The sequence below is a fragment of the Dioscorea cayenensis genome, unplaced genomic scaffold (genome assembly GCF_009730915.1).
Source record: "Dioscorea cayenensis subsp. rotundata cultivar TDr96_F1 unplaced genomic scaffold, TDr96_F1_v2_PseudoChromosome.rev07_lg8_w22 25.fasta BLBR01001823.1, whole genome shotgun sequence".
NCBI lineage: Eukaryota > Viridiplantae > Streptophyta > Magnoliopsida > Dioscoreales > Dioscoreaceae > Dioscorea > Dioscorea cayenensis.
In genome coordinates, this window is record NW_024088214.1 from 1 (window position 1) to 13,938 (window position 13,938).

Below are 13,938 nucleotides of genomic sequence, written 5' to 3' on the forward strand. Positions count from 1 at the left end.
AATGGGTTTTTAGCCACCTAATCTCAGCATGGCGTTCTAATTGCATGTGAACTATTAACTGGACCTTACTATATGTAGGTGGGATTCGACACTGCTTTATTTCAAATGACTAGACATCTCTTAAGCATGGCCACCGCGTCAAGAGGCCTCTCATGTTAGCCCCACATCAACCTTCTCTTCCACACTCTCGATCCCTTCGTCTTTATCTCCATTAGTCAATGCAAGAGAGTGGTGAAAGACTTCATTACTAAGTAAGCAAAGTAGTCTTAAACCCTCAAGCATCATGTAAAGCAAAACCAAAGCGAGCCGAAACTGCTGGGTAAGACATTAACGTATACTCTGGCTTAATAAGATCAATGTATTGACAAAGCACCAAGTTTATGTAAGTCTTTTATTATCTCATCTCCCTCATTGTTGTCAAATGTTAAATGTACTACATTTGTGAAGTTTAAAAAAGAAATGTATTAGATTCTGGCAAACGGTTTAGCTGTCATAACTATATGAACCTTTTTATAAAATAGTTAAAGTTTTCACTTTTCCTGATGCATACTGTTAATGTACAATTATCTAATTCTTCTCAATAATCATGTTTGTTGTTGTTTTCATTAACCTTGCACAATTTTTGTTTTATTTCGTCCCACTAAGCTTGCTGGTTCTAATTGAGAAATTAAAAACTTGGTTGTCATTGGTGTTTATATAGTTTGTGTTTGAATTTCAAATGGTTGCACATGGGTTTTCTATAATTTCGTCAATTTATACCTCTTATGCCAACTTTTTTTATCAATGGTTCGGATAATTGAGTTATAATTGTCTTTTGAGTTATAGCCAAAGTGATACCTGTTCTCGGTTATAATTTGGGGTTATAAATCTTTGAGTTATAATTGGGTTATAACTGCCGCTTATGTTTTATTATAATAGAGTTATAGCCACATTTTCAAGTGTTTAGTGGTATGTACACTGTCTTCAAAACTTGTACCTTTACTCCCCCACTAATCCTCAATCAATATATTTAACCTAGTAATTGAGTTTTAAAGATTATTCATACCCGGAAATTCCTTGGTCATCAAATTTTCAAGCATTTGGTTTTCACACACAATGTAGAAGATTATATCTAGCTACCTCTTTGATGGATGAAGCGATGCATGTATGTCTCCATAATTCTATTTTTGTAAGGAGGAGTTCGACATCACTACGAACACACTACCCATTATTGATCATTATGTCCATATGTAAACTAATAAATACCCATACTTTATGTTTTAGTTCAACACCGATGCTTGAGAGACTAAAAAATGAATTCATGTTTTAGGTGTGTTTTCTTTTGTCGACCGTGGTGTTTGATGACTCTTTTTTTCTTAAGTGCACTTGAAGCTGGATGACCGGGAAATCAAGCATTTGATGTTTAAGCTATTTTTACTTTATCATGTTTGTTTGATATTGAAGATTTTGTTATTAAAGATTAATGTTCAAGAACGTGCTCAAATATTTGTTTAGAATGCTTACTTTGACCATGGATCGGTGCCTCATTAATGACGCAATCATATTCTGAAATAAATTCAAAACTAGGGTAAAAGTACCTTTCATAATGGGACCAATTTAGAGTTGCTCTTCCGCCTCCCAAGTATCATACCATAAAAATCTCTTTGTGAAGAAAGGTCAAACAAAATATTGACACTATTCCTTATGACAGGACATAACTTGCCACTGTGATGAGTGTGTTCTTGTTTAACATTACCTTTATGTGTTTTGTTATGTATATGCATGGTTCTTATGGGGTTTTGCTTTTATGGGTGTTGTTTTTATTTCTCTCATTGTGGTTAAGTGTGTTGAATGTAGGTTCATTATTATGCAATGACTCTTTAATGTGATTGTGTTCACATGCTACCTAAACTAGTATCAACATGACCGTATCACTATCTACCATTTTGTAACTTTTAGTGCCTATTGTTGAATATTTCGCGACCGCTAGGGTATTATGGACTTGCAGTGATGTGTATTAAATTGAGTACTATGGTTTTGCAAGATTTGTTGATTGTTGTACTGCGACTATATGCCAAAAACTTGGCGATGTAGACATGATTATGATAGGGATGTAGAAGGTAATTGAAAATGTAGAAGGTGCACCTTTGGATTAAGGATAATAATAGTGAAAGGATGGGAATGCATAAAATAAAAGATGATTTGGATGCATTGGAAATGGCCCTTGGTTGTGGGTTAGAGTAGGGATAAAAACTTATATGTTAAAGGTGACCAAGGAGGGATATTACAAGTAGTAGTGTATTGGCTTAAGAAATGTTGGTACATATGGTGGGTTTTAGGACAAGGGCATGTTGCTCTTGAAGAAACTATAGAAAAGGATGTGAAATTGGAAGATGAGGAAGAAGAAGAAGGCAGTAAATTATATGATTTTGAGTATAGCTTCCATAGTGACAAGCAATGTAAAAGAGAAGGTAGAAATGGGTGACATTGCTAGACCTAGGCACGAGATAACTATATCTGATCGAAATTAGAAGACAAGATAATGATGATGAAGATATTCTTGAATTTGAGTATGTTGTGTTTGATGAATTTGCAATCATGTTTATCAAACAAATTAGGATGAGTTACATCCTACTAGACATAAGTATCCACGAATTTAAGGAACAAATTGACATGAAGAACTCCCCAATTCTAGATAGGTATGAAGTTTAGTAGCTAAAAGCAGTTCAAAGGGCAGTTAAGAACTATGGCATTGAGAATAGGTGTGTTATAAATTTTCGGACCCAATAACAAGAAGAGTATAAGCTATCTCTACCAAGAAAGCTTGTCCTTTTTACTTATGGGTCTCATCAATGATCAAAGATAAGAGTACTATCCAAATAAAAACTGGGATTTTGAAACATGAGTATACTAAAGATCATAACGTAAGGTATGTCAATGCTCAATGGAGAGCATAACACTACTTAAAACAATTTTAGGGTCATACCCTTCCTAGAAGCTTTTAAGCATTATCTAGTCTGTTTAAAACCAAACAAGAGGTTGATATTAGCAGGATGAAGGTTTGGGTTATGATGCTTGATGGTGATGGGAACACACAAATATATGTATTCATGTTAAACAATATTACACTACATGGGATCTTGACTATTTTTCTTTTGTGTGTTATATGCATATAAGTTTTGGGTTATGATGCTTGATGGTGATGGGCACACACAAATGAAAAGATTATATGATTACATCCTCTACTTAATTAGACCACATTCTGGGTCAACAATTAAATTTAAATGCAATGAAGGTGTATTCTAGTCTATGTATGCTTGCTTGTCTCCACTTAGGGTTAGATTTCTACCAGGAGGCATGCCTATAGTCTCTATTAATGGTTGCTTCCTCAAAAGGCTCTATTGTGGTCAACTATTTTCAACAATTGGGACAGATGTAAATGATTGCATCTATCAAATAACTTAGGTTGTGATCGATAGGAAATTATGAGAATTTTTATTTTGTTTCCAAAAGTTGCTTGCTGAGGATTTGGAAATAAATAATAGTCATGGCTGGCTTTGATGAGTGCATTTCATATCATTATTTTATTTACCTCTGAGTTATATTTTTTCTTGTCTTTTAGTACTCTTTGTATATATTCAATGCTATTGTGGGTATTTTGTGTTTATGTGTGTAGATTAACAGGGGCTGGACAATAGATGTGAATTTGGAAGATCGGGCGAAAAGAACATCATCTCACAGTAAGTGTTCAAGCTACACCGACCTAAGCATGGTTGTGCTTCTTGGCCGTGCTTATTAATGGTTTCATGAGGTATGAGCTACAATGCAAGCATATCTATGTTCCAGGGGAAGCACGAGCTAAGCACGACCATGCTCTCTCCGCAGCGATTTCATCGGATTTCCGTAATCCTCCAAATAGCTTAAGGACGGTTTCTTTGCTCTTTTCACTGGAGTGCTTCTAGGAAGCACGTGCTGAGCACGCCCGTGATCTACCCATGTTTTTTACTATTTGGACACTTAGCCAATTTCTGTCAAAGTCCCAAGAAAAGCACAACCTAAGCAGGAGGCGTGCTTAGGCGCGTGTTTAGGCCAAAAGCTACTTTTTAATACCGCATTTAGTGTTTGAGAGGAGCTTTTTGGCAAAGGTTTTCTTCTCCACATCCGGGTGATTGTGAGGAGGCCATAAGCGATCTTCACCGTACTTTCTAGGAAGATCAGGAAGAGTAGAATTCACATTAAGGAGTGAAGTTTAGCCAATCAAAGAAGTTCTTTGAGCTCATTTGTGAAGATATTTCTTGAAAAATGGAGTTATGAACTTTCATTGTTTTGTATCTTTTTACCTTTTCTTATTTGTATGAACTTTATGATGGCTAACTATTCTCACATGGTGCCTCGGGCTTATGAACCATGATGCTTAGTGTACTTTGATTTCTTGGTTTTCATTGACTATGGAATTTTTATTGTGTTCTTATGTTAAATCTAGTGTCATATAACTTGATGTGCCTTATTTGCATAGTTGTAGTAGTAAAACTTGACGTTTGTTAATTGCAATAGTTGTAATTACCTTGTGTGATTTGCAAAACTTGATGTGTATGAGACCTGTAGTTACAATTGTGAAACTTAAAGTATTTGAGAGCCATAGATATGACATTGCTAGGGGAGTACTTGTAAGAACCTTAAATGTGCACGATAGTCATTCAAAAGCAAGTTAGTACACAAATACACTTGAGAATTAGTCTTGGTATTACTTCTCATTGATTTACAGCGACTCCACCCTTGTCTACCACATTCTTTCCATCCTTCTCTTTCATTTTACTCTAGTTAAATCACTTGAAACCATCGTCAACCCAGGCTAGAGATTGGAGGAGGAATTAGTACTAGGAGTGATAAGTGCTTGATGCGGTATGAATCGCGAGCGTTCATTCCTTATATTGTAAACATTACTTTTCTCGAGTTTTACACTAATATATGTGTTTTTATATTACTTTATCGCGAGGTAGGGTTGTGAGGCCGAGTATGAAGGAAAAGAAGCCAATGTGGATCACAATGCACGCATTTTGGAGGAAATCTTGCTAAGGTTCAAACGGCGCTAAGACATAGGGTCGGATGTGAGATGCTAGAGTGTGTGCCAACCTCCTCGTATTCGAGTTTGGCACATCCATTTTGGAGAGCACAAAGGGCGGTCACACTCGAGCATTCCGATTTATGCACATAGAATAAGGCTCCACCAAACTTGCCTATCATTGAAGAAGCAAGTGATCCACCAGCGTGAGCGTGTGCTCGCTTTGCGATTACTGCGATGAAAGTATGGATTCGGGAAGCTATTCGGCCGGATACATCGTAGCGAGCACGGCCAGCTAAACACGGTAGCAAAGTACTATAGCGACCTGCTCACGATCGGCTAGAAAATAGGGAGTTGAGGAGAATCCATGCGGGCGCAGTGGAAATTATCCCACGCCCATGTGGATTCGCGCAGGCGCGTGAAGCATCCACGCCTGTAGTCACCCGATTCCAACCCTAATGAAAGCCCGAATCAGACCCCGATTTTTGGTATTCTTTTTCTACATCTTTTCCCCAACTTGAGAGAGGGATTAAGCTAGGGTTTTGAGGGTATTGGCCAAAGGTTTTGGAGAGGTTCTATGGCTCAGACATGCGTTATTCCTTAGGAAGAAGGTTGGTAAAGGGGAGCTTCAGTCGAGGCGTATCCTATACCCGGACTGAGGAATCCTTGGACTGACAGTGAGAGGACTTTCCACAAGACCATCGACACGACTATTGAGGGGTTTCTTTATGGATTCATTGCTTTTACATTCTATTTCTTTTATTGTACTTAGCTCCATGGAGAGCTAAACCCCTAGTGGGTACTTGGGTATTTGTGAACCCTAGGATGTGTCGTTTCATTGAATCTCTTTATTATGCTTTCAATTAATTGATGTTTGTTGTGAGTTCCAACCTTGAATGCTTGATTGTATGAACATTTCCCCTAGAGTGACACTAGGGTTGAGAGTTCTCGTTAGTAACCTTGTGAGTGAGTGACACACCACAGGCGTTAGACAAAAAGCTAGGTTGGAGAGGGTTGAGAGGGATGAGTCGAGAGGTACATGAGCGTCCCCTTTCCCCCTCGATGTGATAGATTCTACCTCCGTTCCTTGGGTTCTTTGCGGCCATAATAGAGTGAATGGTCTGAAAAGGGATGAACTTCAGTAGGGAGCTTAGTTGCAGTACAGCGGAGTGAAGCGTTGAGGTGATCTTAGTATCTAGGGCTTAATCGTGGTTAGGTACCTTCCACCTGAACTAAAGTGTTAGGTCTATAATTAGGAAGAGATTTATCACTTGGAATCCCTAGAGTTCATTGCAACTCTATGCGAGTGCGAGGTTGAGAGGTTATCTAATCTCTCCTCCGGGACATGTATAGAGTTAGGCATAGTTGACCTTAGATTTAGGACTATGTAGTTAAGGATTTTCACGACTCACCATTGCATTGATTAGGAAGCATAAAAGAGGGTTCTTGCACTTGAAACAATTATCCTAGGCGGAGCATTATCCGGGTACCCCATCTTTATCGATTGCTTTACCCCCTTCTTTACTTTTGCTTTCTTACTTGTTGTTTTTATTGTTGAGAATTGAATCATTGTCACACTTATCATCATTGATCTTTCACATAGCTAAGATTCCAATTAAGTATTTTTATTCCCTATTCCGTGTGGATTCGATACCCGCTCATCTGAGATTATTACTTCGACAAACCCGTGCACTTGCGGGATATACGCAAGGGGATCTTGTCAAGTTTTTGGCGCCGTTGCCGGGGAATAGGCGATTAGATATACTTTGCACTTTGTTTTCTTAGCTATTTCACCATACATTCTATTTCCTATCTTCTTATTCTATCATCATTCTGATTTCTTTTTCCTTCTTTTTGGGTGCACCTCCAGGTTATGACCCGGGGGAATCCCTCAACATTGATTGAAGGAGATCCTGAGCTTGAACGTACACTTAGAAGAAAAGGGAAAGAACATGTACAAGAACAGTATAATACAGCTGATTTGGAAGTAGAAGAATCTGAAAACATGGCAGAACAGAATGAGCAACAGCGAATATTATCCGATTATGCCGCATCTCAGGTTGGGGACAAAAGTCGAGTATTGTGCGCTCCCAATTACATGTACTCGAACTTTCAAGCTAAAGTCGGCATTCATCCACATGTTGCAAAAGCAATCCGCACAATTCAATGGTTTGGCCGATGAGGATCCAAACAGTCACATAGAGAGCTTTCTCGAGGTGTGTGATATGCTGAAGATAAATGGGGTGACGGATGATGCCATGAAATTGAGAGCCTTCCCATTTTCCCTAAAGGGGAGAGCGAAGCAGTGGCTACACTCGTTACCTAGAGATGGTGGAAGCTTTTCTAGCTCGGTATTTCCCTCCCAGAAAATCAATAAAACTTAGGAACAAGATCTCATCCTTTGTTTAGTTGGAATTGGAGTCTCTATTCGAGACATGGGAAAGGTTCAAGGAGCTCCTGAGAAAGTGCCCGCAACACGCCTTCCCTGGAGTGGATGATTGTTCAAACCTTTTACAAAGGGTTTAAACCCCGAGTACAAGGCAACTCTTGGATGCTTGCAGGAGGTACCTTAGGTAGCAAGACCCCGATGAGGCCCGGCTCTGTTGATTGAAGAAATGGGGTTAAATAGCTACCAATGGAATGCTAGGGAAGAAGAAAAAGGTGGGCCGGGTTCTACATGAGATAGATGCGGTAACTTCATTGGCGGCCCAAGTGGAGAATTTGAGTAAGAAGTTAGATCTTCTAACTTCAAATAGAGTGGCGGCCGTGACTAATTACACCGGGTGTGGTGGAGGACATGCTCCCTCTGATTGCCTGATCTCTATTGGTGATGTTTCTTCGGTGGAGAATGTTGATTTTGTAGGTAATAGCATGAGACCTCAAGGAAACCCATATAGCAATACCTACAATCCGAGTTGGAAGAATCATCCCAATTTCTCATGGAGTAATCAAGGTCCACAAAAGGCTATGGGGCCACCGGGTTTCCAACAACAACAACAAGACCCTCAGGTGGAAAACAGAGTCTCAAGTTTGGAAACCCGAATGAGTGACCTAGAGAAGCACTTGACTAGATTTATACAATCTGCAAATACAAGGTTTGAATCAGTTAAGTCTACACTTCGCAACCACACCGCCTCGTTGCATAATCTTGAAAATCAAGTGGGGCAAATTACGAAGTCTCTCTCTAAAAGGCCACGTGGAAGCTTGCCAAGCAATACAGAGACCAACCCTAGAGAGCATGTGAAGGCGATCACTTTGAGAAGTGGTCGTGAGGTTGAAGGTAGGCTTCTGAGTGAGAAGCCAAAAGAACACGCACCCGAGGCTATAGAGGTTGAAGAGGGAACAAGCAAAGAGAAAGAGGTGGGACCCCCACCTTTCAAGCCAAGACCATTATCCCTCTATATTGAAAAATGACCAAGGGGATGAACAGTACAAGAAGTTCCTGAGTTTGTTCAAGCAACTCCACATCAATATTCCTTTTGTTGAGGCAATGGCCCAAATGCCTAAGTATGCGAAATTCTTGAAAGACTTGTTGACTAACAAGAGGAAGTTGGAGGAAAGTGCTTCAGTGATTTTAGATGCTTCATGCTCGGCGGTATTGCAAAAGAACATGCCAAACAAGAAGAAAGACCCGGGAAGCTTCATCATTCCGTATAATATTGGCAATCTAGGTGAAGAAATGGCATTGGCGGACTCAGGGGCAAGTATCAACGTCATGTCATACATCTTCTTTCAAAAGCTAGGCTTGGGCGAGCCTAGGCCTACTCGGATGACTTTGCAACTAGTGGACTGAACAGTGCGACATCCGAGAGGCATCATTGAAGACGTGCTTATCAAGGTGGACAAGTACATTTTTTCAGTTGATTTTGTAGTGCTAGATGTCGATGAGGATGCGGATGTACCCTTGATACTTGGGAGACCGTATTTGCGGACTTCCAAAGCATTGATTGACATGGACGGCGGAGAGCTCACATTGAGAGTTGGAGATGACAAGCTCACATACCGCCTTGCTGAAGCCATGCAGCATTCTCTTGACTTCGATGATACTTTATACTTTCTAGACACTACTGATGAGATTATTGATGAATACATGTAGGAAATGTTCAATCCGGACCAATACGAGGGTTTGTTCGACCAAGAGGAGGATTATGAAGAAGTAATGATGCTTGGATCGACGAAAGAAGTACCATCTACCCCGGGGATCTTGAAGAAGGTGCACCGGAAAATGAAGAGGGCTAGGAGACACCACCGAAAACACTCTAAGACTGTTGGAGACGTCCGTGAACCAAAGAAATTGGATAAACCATTGCTAGGTGGTCCCAAACCCGATAATACACCCTCTACCCTCAAGAGACTCTGCACATCATGCTTTTAAGCCATGGGTAAGAGGGCAACCTTCATTTATGAACCCCCGTGAGGTAAGACAAGGTACGTCAAGCTTAGTGACGTAAAACAAGCGCTTCTTGGGAGGCAACCCAAGTGTTTACTGTTTTCTTATTTTTAGTTAGGTTGTTTGCATGAATTAATTGTTAAGTGTTGGTGTCTTGATTTTTATGATGCTTGTGATGTGATTTTATTGTGGGTTTTTAAAGTCATTGGGTGTTTTCAAGTGGAATTGGCGAAGTATGGTCGTTTGAGCTCTATTTCATGTTTTTCACTGGTAAAATTTGAATAATAGAGCAGGCTCTGTGTGTGGAAACATGTTCAGAAATTTTCTACAGAGCCTGCAGATTTTTTCTAAGTCATCCAGAGAAAACACACGGGCGTGTGGAATTTTTGTACTCCCATGGAGCAGCACCGCAGCTTAGCTGCAGAAGGCACACGGTAGGGTACGCCTCGTGAATGACTATGGGTATCCGCTCACACGCCTGCGGGTACTCGCGACGGGCGGTGAATTCCTGCAGAGTTGGGCGGATTATCTCGAGAGCACATGGGCGTGGACTCAACCCCTGGGACGACTTTGTGGAACACGACGCAGCGGGTAATTTCCACACGCCTGCGCGGAAACTCAGAGAGGAGTTCTCTCCATCCCAAGAAGACACAGGGGCGTGTGGCTGCCCCTGCGAGATCGGCATGTGAATGTTCACTCCCATGCGGAATTTCCGCACGGGCGTGTGGAACACTTGGTATTTTTCTTGGGTGTCCAAAAAAGCCACAGGGGCGTGCGGCGCTCAGCCGTGGGTCGACGTAGCGTGGGTATTTTTCCGCATCGCCCTGCGAGTGAGATCATCTCGAGTCAGTGAGAGTTTTTCCCGAGGCGCCGTGCGTGCACCGCCTCGTGAAGCTCTCTTGTGGGGCGCATGGGCGTGGGGAATTTCCACACGCCCGTGTGGATGCACAGAATTCCAAGAGACGCGATTTTTTCCTTTAAAACCTTGTGATCCGTCTCATTCTTCATCTCCAGTCACCTAAAAACTACTTCTGATCATCTTTTCGACCGCTCATCGCCATTTTGGAGGATTTCGCTTCACATATCGTACCGATTTTCAAAGTTTTCACATTTATTTCTTCGGTAACCTTTTTATCCTCTTTTCTTCGCCAACTCTTGTTTTTCACAGATTGAATATCTTTAATTGCGAATTTTCATTTTTACAATGCATGTTGTATGTTTAGAAAGCATCTGGACGCGGTTCTAAGTTGAATTTTTGAGAATTGTTGTGCACCCGTGCAGGACTTTCACGCCCTGCATATCCACACGGGCATGGGTCATTTCCACAAGCCCATGTGTAATGCTCGCAAAGATATCGCTTTTTGATCTTCTTTGATCGTTTTCTTCTTTTGTATGACAGATATGGCACCTCGCGTGAAGAAGAACGAAGTAAAGCATCTACGAGTCACCCCACCCGAGCCACTACACTTGTATTTCTCAAATCCCGAGCATCAGACTCGATTTGAGAGACTTTCCGCACTCGGTTTTGGTCAGACTTGTTTTGCGGATTTGCAAGTGCTGAGAGATATTCAGCAGGATGACGATCTGACTAATGAAATTGATGAGATGCTAGTAGTAGGAAGTTGGAGGAGGCTACTGACGACCAGTGAGCCAGCCTACCACGCATTGACGCTTGAGGTTTTAGCGTCTTTTGAGTTTCGGTTGATGCATGGGAGATTTGACACTACGGATGCTATACAGTTTCGGGCATTCGGACATCCATTTTCCATGAGTGTCACTGAGTTTTTGATTCGGCCGGGCATGTACGATATCGCTTATACAGGTACAGTGGAGTATGGACGATTACCGGTGGATTTTCTGGTATCAGTGACTCCACATCATGCGTATAGGATTCTGTGTGGACATGGGGAGTATGAACCGGGGTTGTCGAAGGCCACTAGCCTATCCCAGTCGAGCTACAGGCATTTACACGCAGTTATCAGCAGGTCTGTGTCAGGTCGAGCTGATAACACATCTGTTCTGACCAAGCAGGATCTTTTCTTTTTATACTCCATGGCCCGCAATGTGCCGATTCACTTAGGGTGCATATTAGCAGATATTCTGAGGTACTAGGGTCAGTCTGTGAGAGTGGGTTTATTATTTGCTGGCCCCTACATTACCAGGCTCATTTTGGGAATGGGTTTGGGGGATGCTTTACGTGGTGCTGAGAGGACATTTACGCCTACCCCTCTTGCATTTGATACGATCAGGATGATGGGATTGGTACGGAGATGTGGGCCAGGGGTCTATATTCTTGCTACAGCTACCCCAGAGACTGCCAGGAGCGAAGGAGATACTACGGAGGGTTCCCCGCAGATTTCTAGACCTCCCGTAGCACACGGTCCTCGAGCTTATGACCGTATTGAGAGGCTTAAGAGCGTTGTGAGAGAGATTCAGACCGAGATGGTGGAGCTCCGCACTATACAGTCAGCTCAGTATACAGATCTTATGGCCCGGTTCAACTTTCTACGAGATCTATTGAGATACAGACCCTTAGTTCCTCCGGCACCCCCATCCCCTACCCCAGCACCGGTGGACCCACCATGTGCATCTTCACCAGCAGCAGTAGCAGCACCTGAGCCCGAGGGCAACACTGACATTTGACTTTTAGTTCTTTTTCTTTTATGCATTTTATTTTAGACTTGTTCACTCAGAAAGGATTCTCCTTCTGAGTTTATTTTCATTTTGCTTCTCGAGTTGTATTCATTGTCTATCTTTTATATATACTCAAGATATTTTGTATTATTGAGCTTTACTAAACCCCCTCGTGTATGCGTGCAGATGGTCTTGTCTTCTTGGGAATTGAGACTTAGTCATGGGCACGGCCAAAGTGCTTAGGCACTTAGCCGTGTGAGCTTCACAAACCCGTCGGAACACTACCCCCCATGGAATTAGCTTCATCAAACGCAACACTAGGAGTCGGGGAGTATTGTTTTGATTGCTTCTCCCACATTTGCTTTTTGAATGATATATATTTTTGAGTGAGCTTACATGTGTACATTGGGGACAATGTACAACTTAAGTGTGGGGGGAGTTTCATAGTGCACACATTCTTTTTCGATTGTTCTTGATTGATATATGCTCACATAGCCAATGCCGGTTCACCTTAGTTGCAAGGATTGTATTCTTGAGTTTAGGAGAATTTCTAACATTGAATGTTTTCATGCTCTAGTTTTTGTTTGAATGTCTAGGAATTTTTTGCCCGATTTATACTTGTTATACTACTCACTTATTAGACTCTTTTTTGGAAACTCAAGTTTGATGTTAAAGGGACTAGTTATAGTTGTTTCTTGTGTTGAATTTAAAAAAAAAAAAAGTTTTATTGTTCATTTGTGCTTGTTGGGTGGAAAGAGCTACCACCTATGAAGTATGAAGCTACTCTCATAAGTCGGATACTAGTTATGCCCTAATGAGAGAAAGAGTTATCTAATATGATGAGTGAAAGCTACCCTCCGGTAGAAAGAGCTACCACCTCGAAAGTGTGAAAGCCACCTAAACGGCCGCTTTGGAGAGGGCTACCTTAGAGGATGTGTGATGCTACTACCATCTTTGAAATTGTTGTCGCTTTTGTAGATAAATAAGTCTCTTGTACTTAGAACTTTGAGGAGTATACTTTGGGTTGACTTGAGTGAGTTCACACACGTACATGATTTTGGGTTTTGTATCCTTTTTGATTCAAGTTTTTAGCTAGAGCATTGATTTTTCATATTAAGTGTTGAAATTTCCCTTATTGAAATTTCCCTTACTTGTAGAATGCTCTCTTTGTATACTTTGGTGAACCTAAGGTCAAGCACTTTCAATATTTTCTTCATTGATGCACAAAATGTTTAAAGTTTTGCTTAAGGACAAGCAAAAGCTTAAGTGTGGGGGAGTTTGATAAGTTCTTGTGTGGTACGAATGCGAAGTGTTCATTCCTTATGTTGAGCATTACTTTTCTCGGGTTTTTACACTAATATGTGTGTTTTTATGTTACTTTTATGCATGTAGGGTTGTGAGGCTGAGTATGATGGAAAGAAGCCAATGTGGATCACAATGCACCGATTTTGGAGAAAATCTTGCTAAGGTTCAAACACGAAGACATAGGTCGGATGTGAGATGCTAGAGTGTGTGCCAACCTCCTCGTATTCGAGTTTGGCACATCCATTTGGAGGGGCACAAAGGCAGTCACACTCGAGCATTCCGATTTATGCATATAGAACAAGAGCTCAACCAACTTGCCTATCATTGAAGAAGCAAGTGATCCACGACGTGAACGTGTGCCCGTTTGCGTTACTCCGATGAAAGCATGGATTCGGGAAGCTATTCGAGGCCGATCATCGTAGTGAGCACCAGGTAGCAACAAGCGTAGACAGCGACTGCTCACACCGGTCGAGAAAAACAGAGTTCGGAGAATCCATACGGGCGTGTGGAAATTATGCACGCCCATGTGGAAATTCCCGCACAGGGCGTGAAGCATCCACGCCCTGTA

At 41.4% G+C, this 13,938-nt stretch overlaps 1 non-coding gene across 1 annotated transcript; it reads right to left on the reverse strand.

The window, feature by feature from the left end:
- Positions 1 to 7,417: 7,417 nt before the first annotated feature.
- Positions 7,418 to 7,524, reverse strand: LOC120257057. The gene has a single exon (XR_005535503.1). It is a non-coding gene; the product is annotated as a small nucleolar RNA R71 (small nucleolar RNA).
- Between the last annotated feature and the right edge of the window lie 6,414 nt (positions 7,525 to 13,938).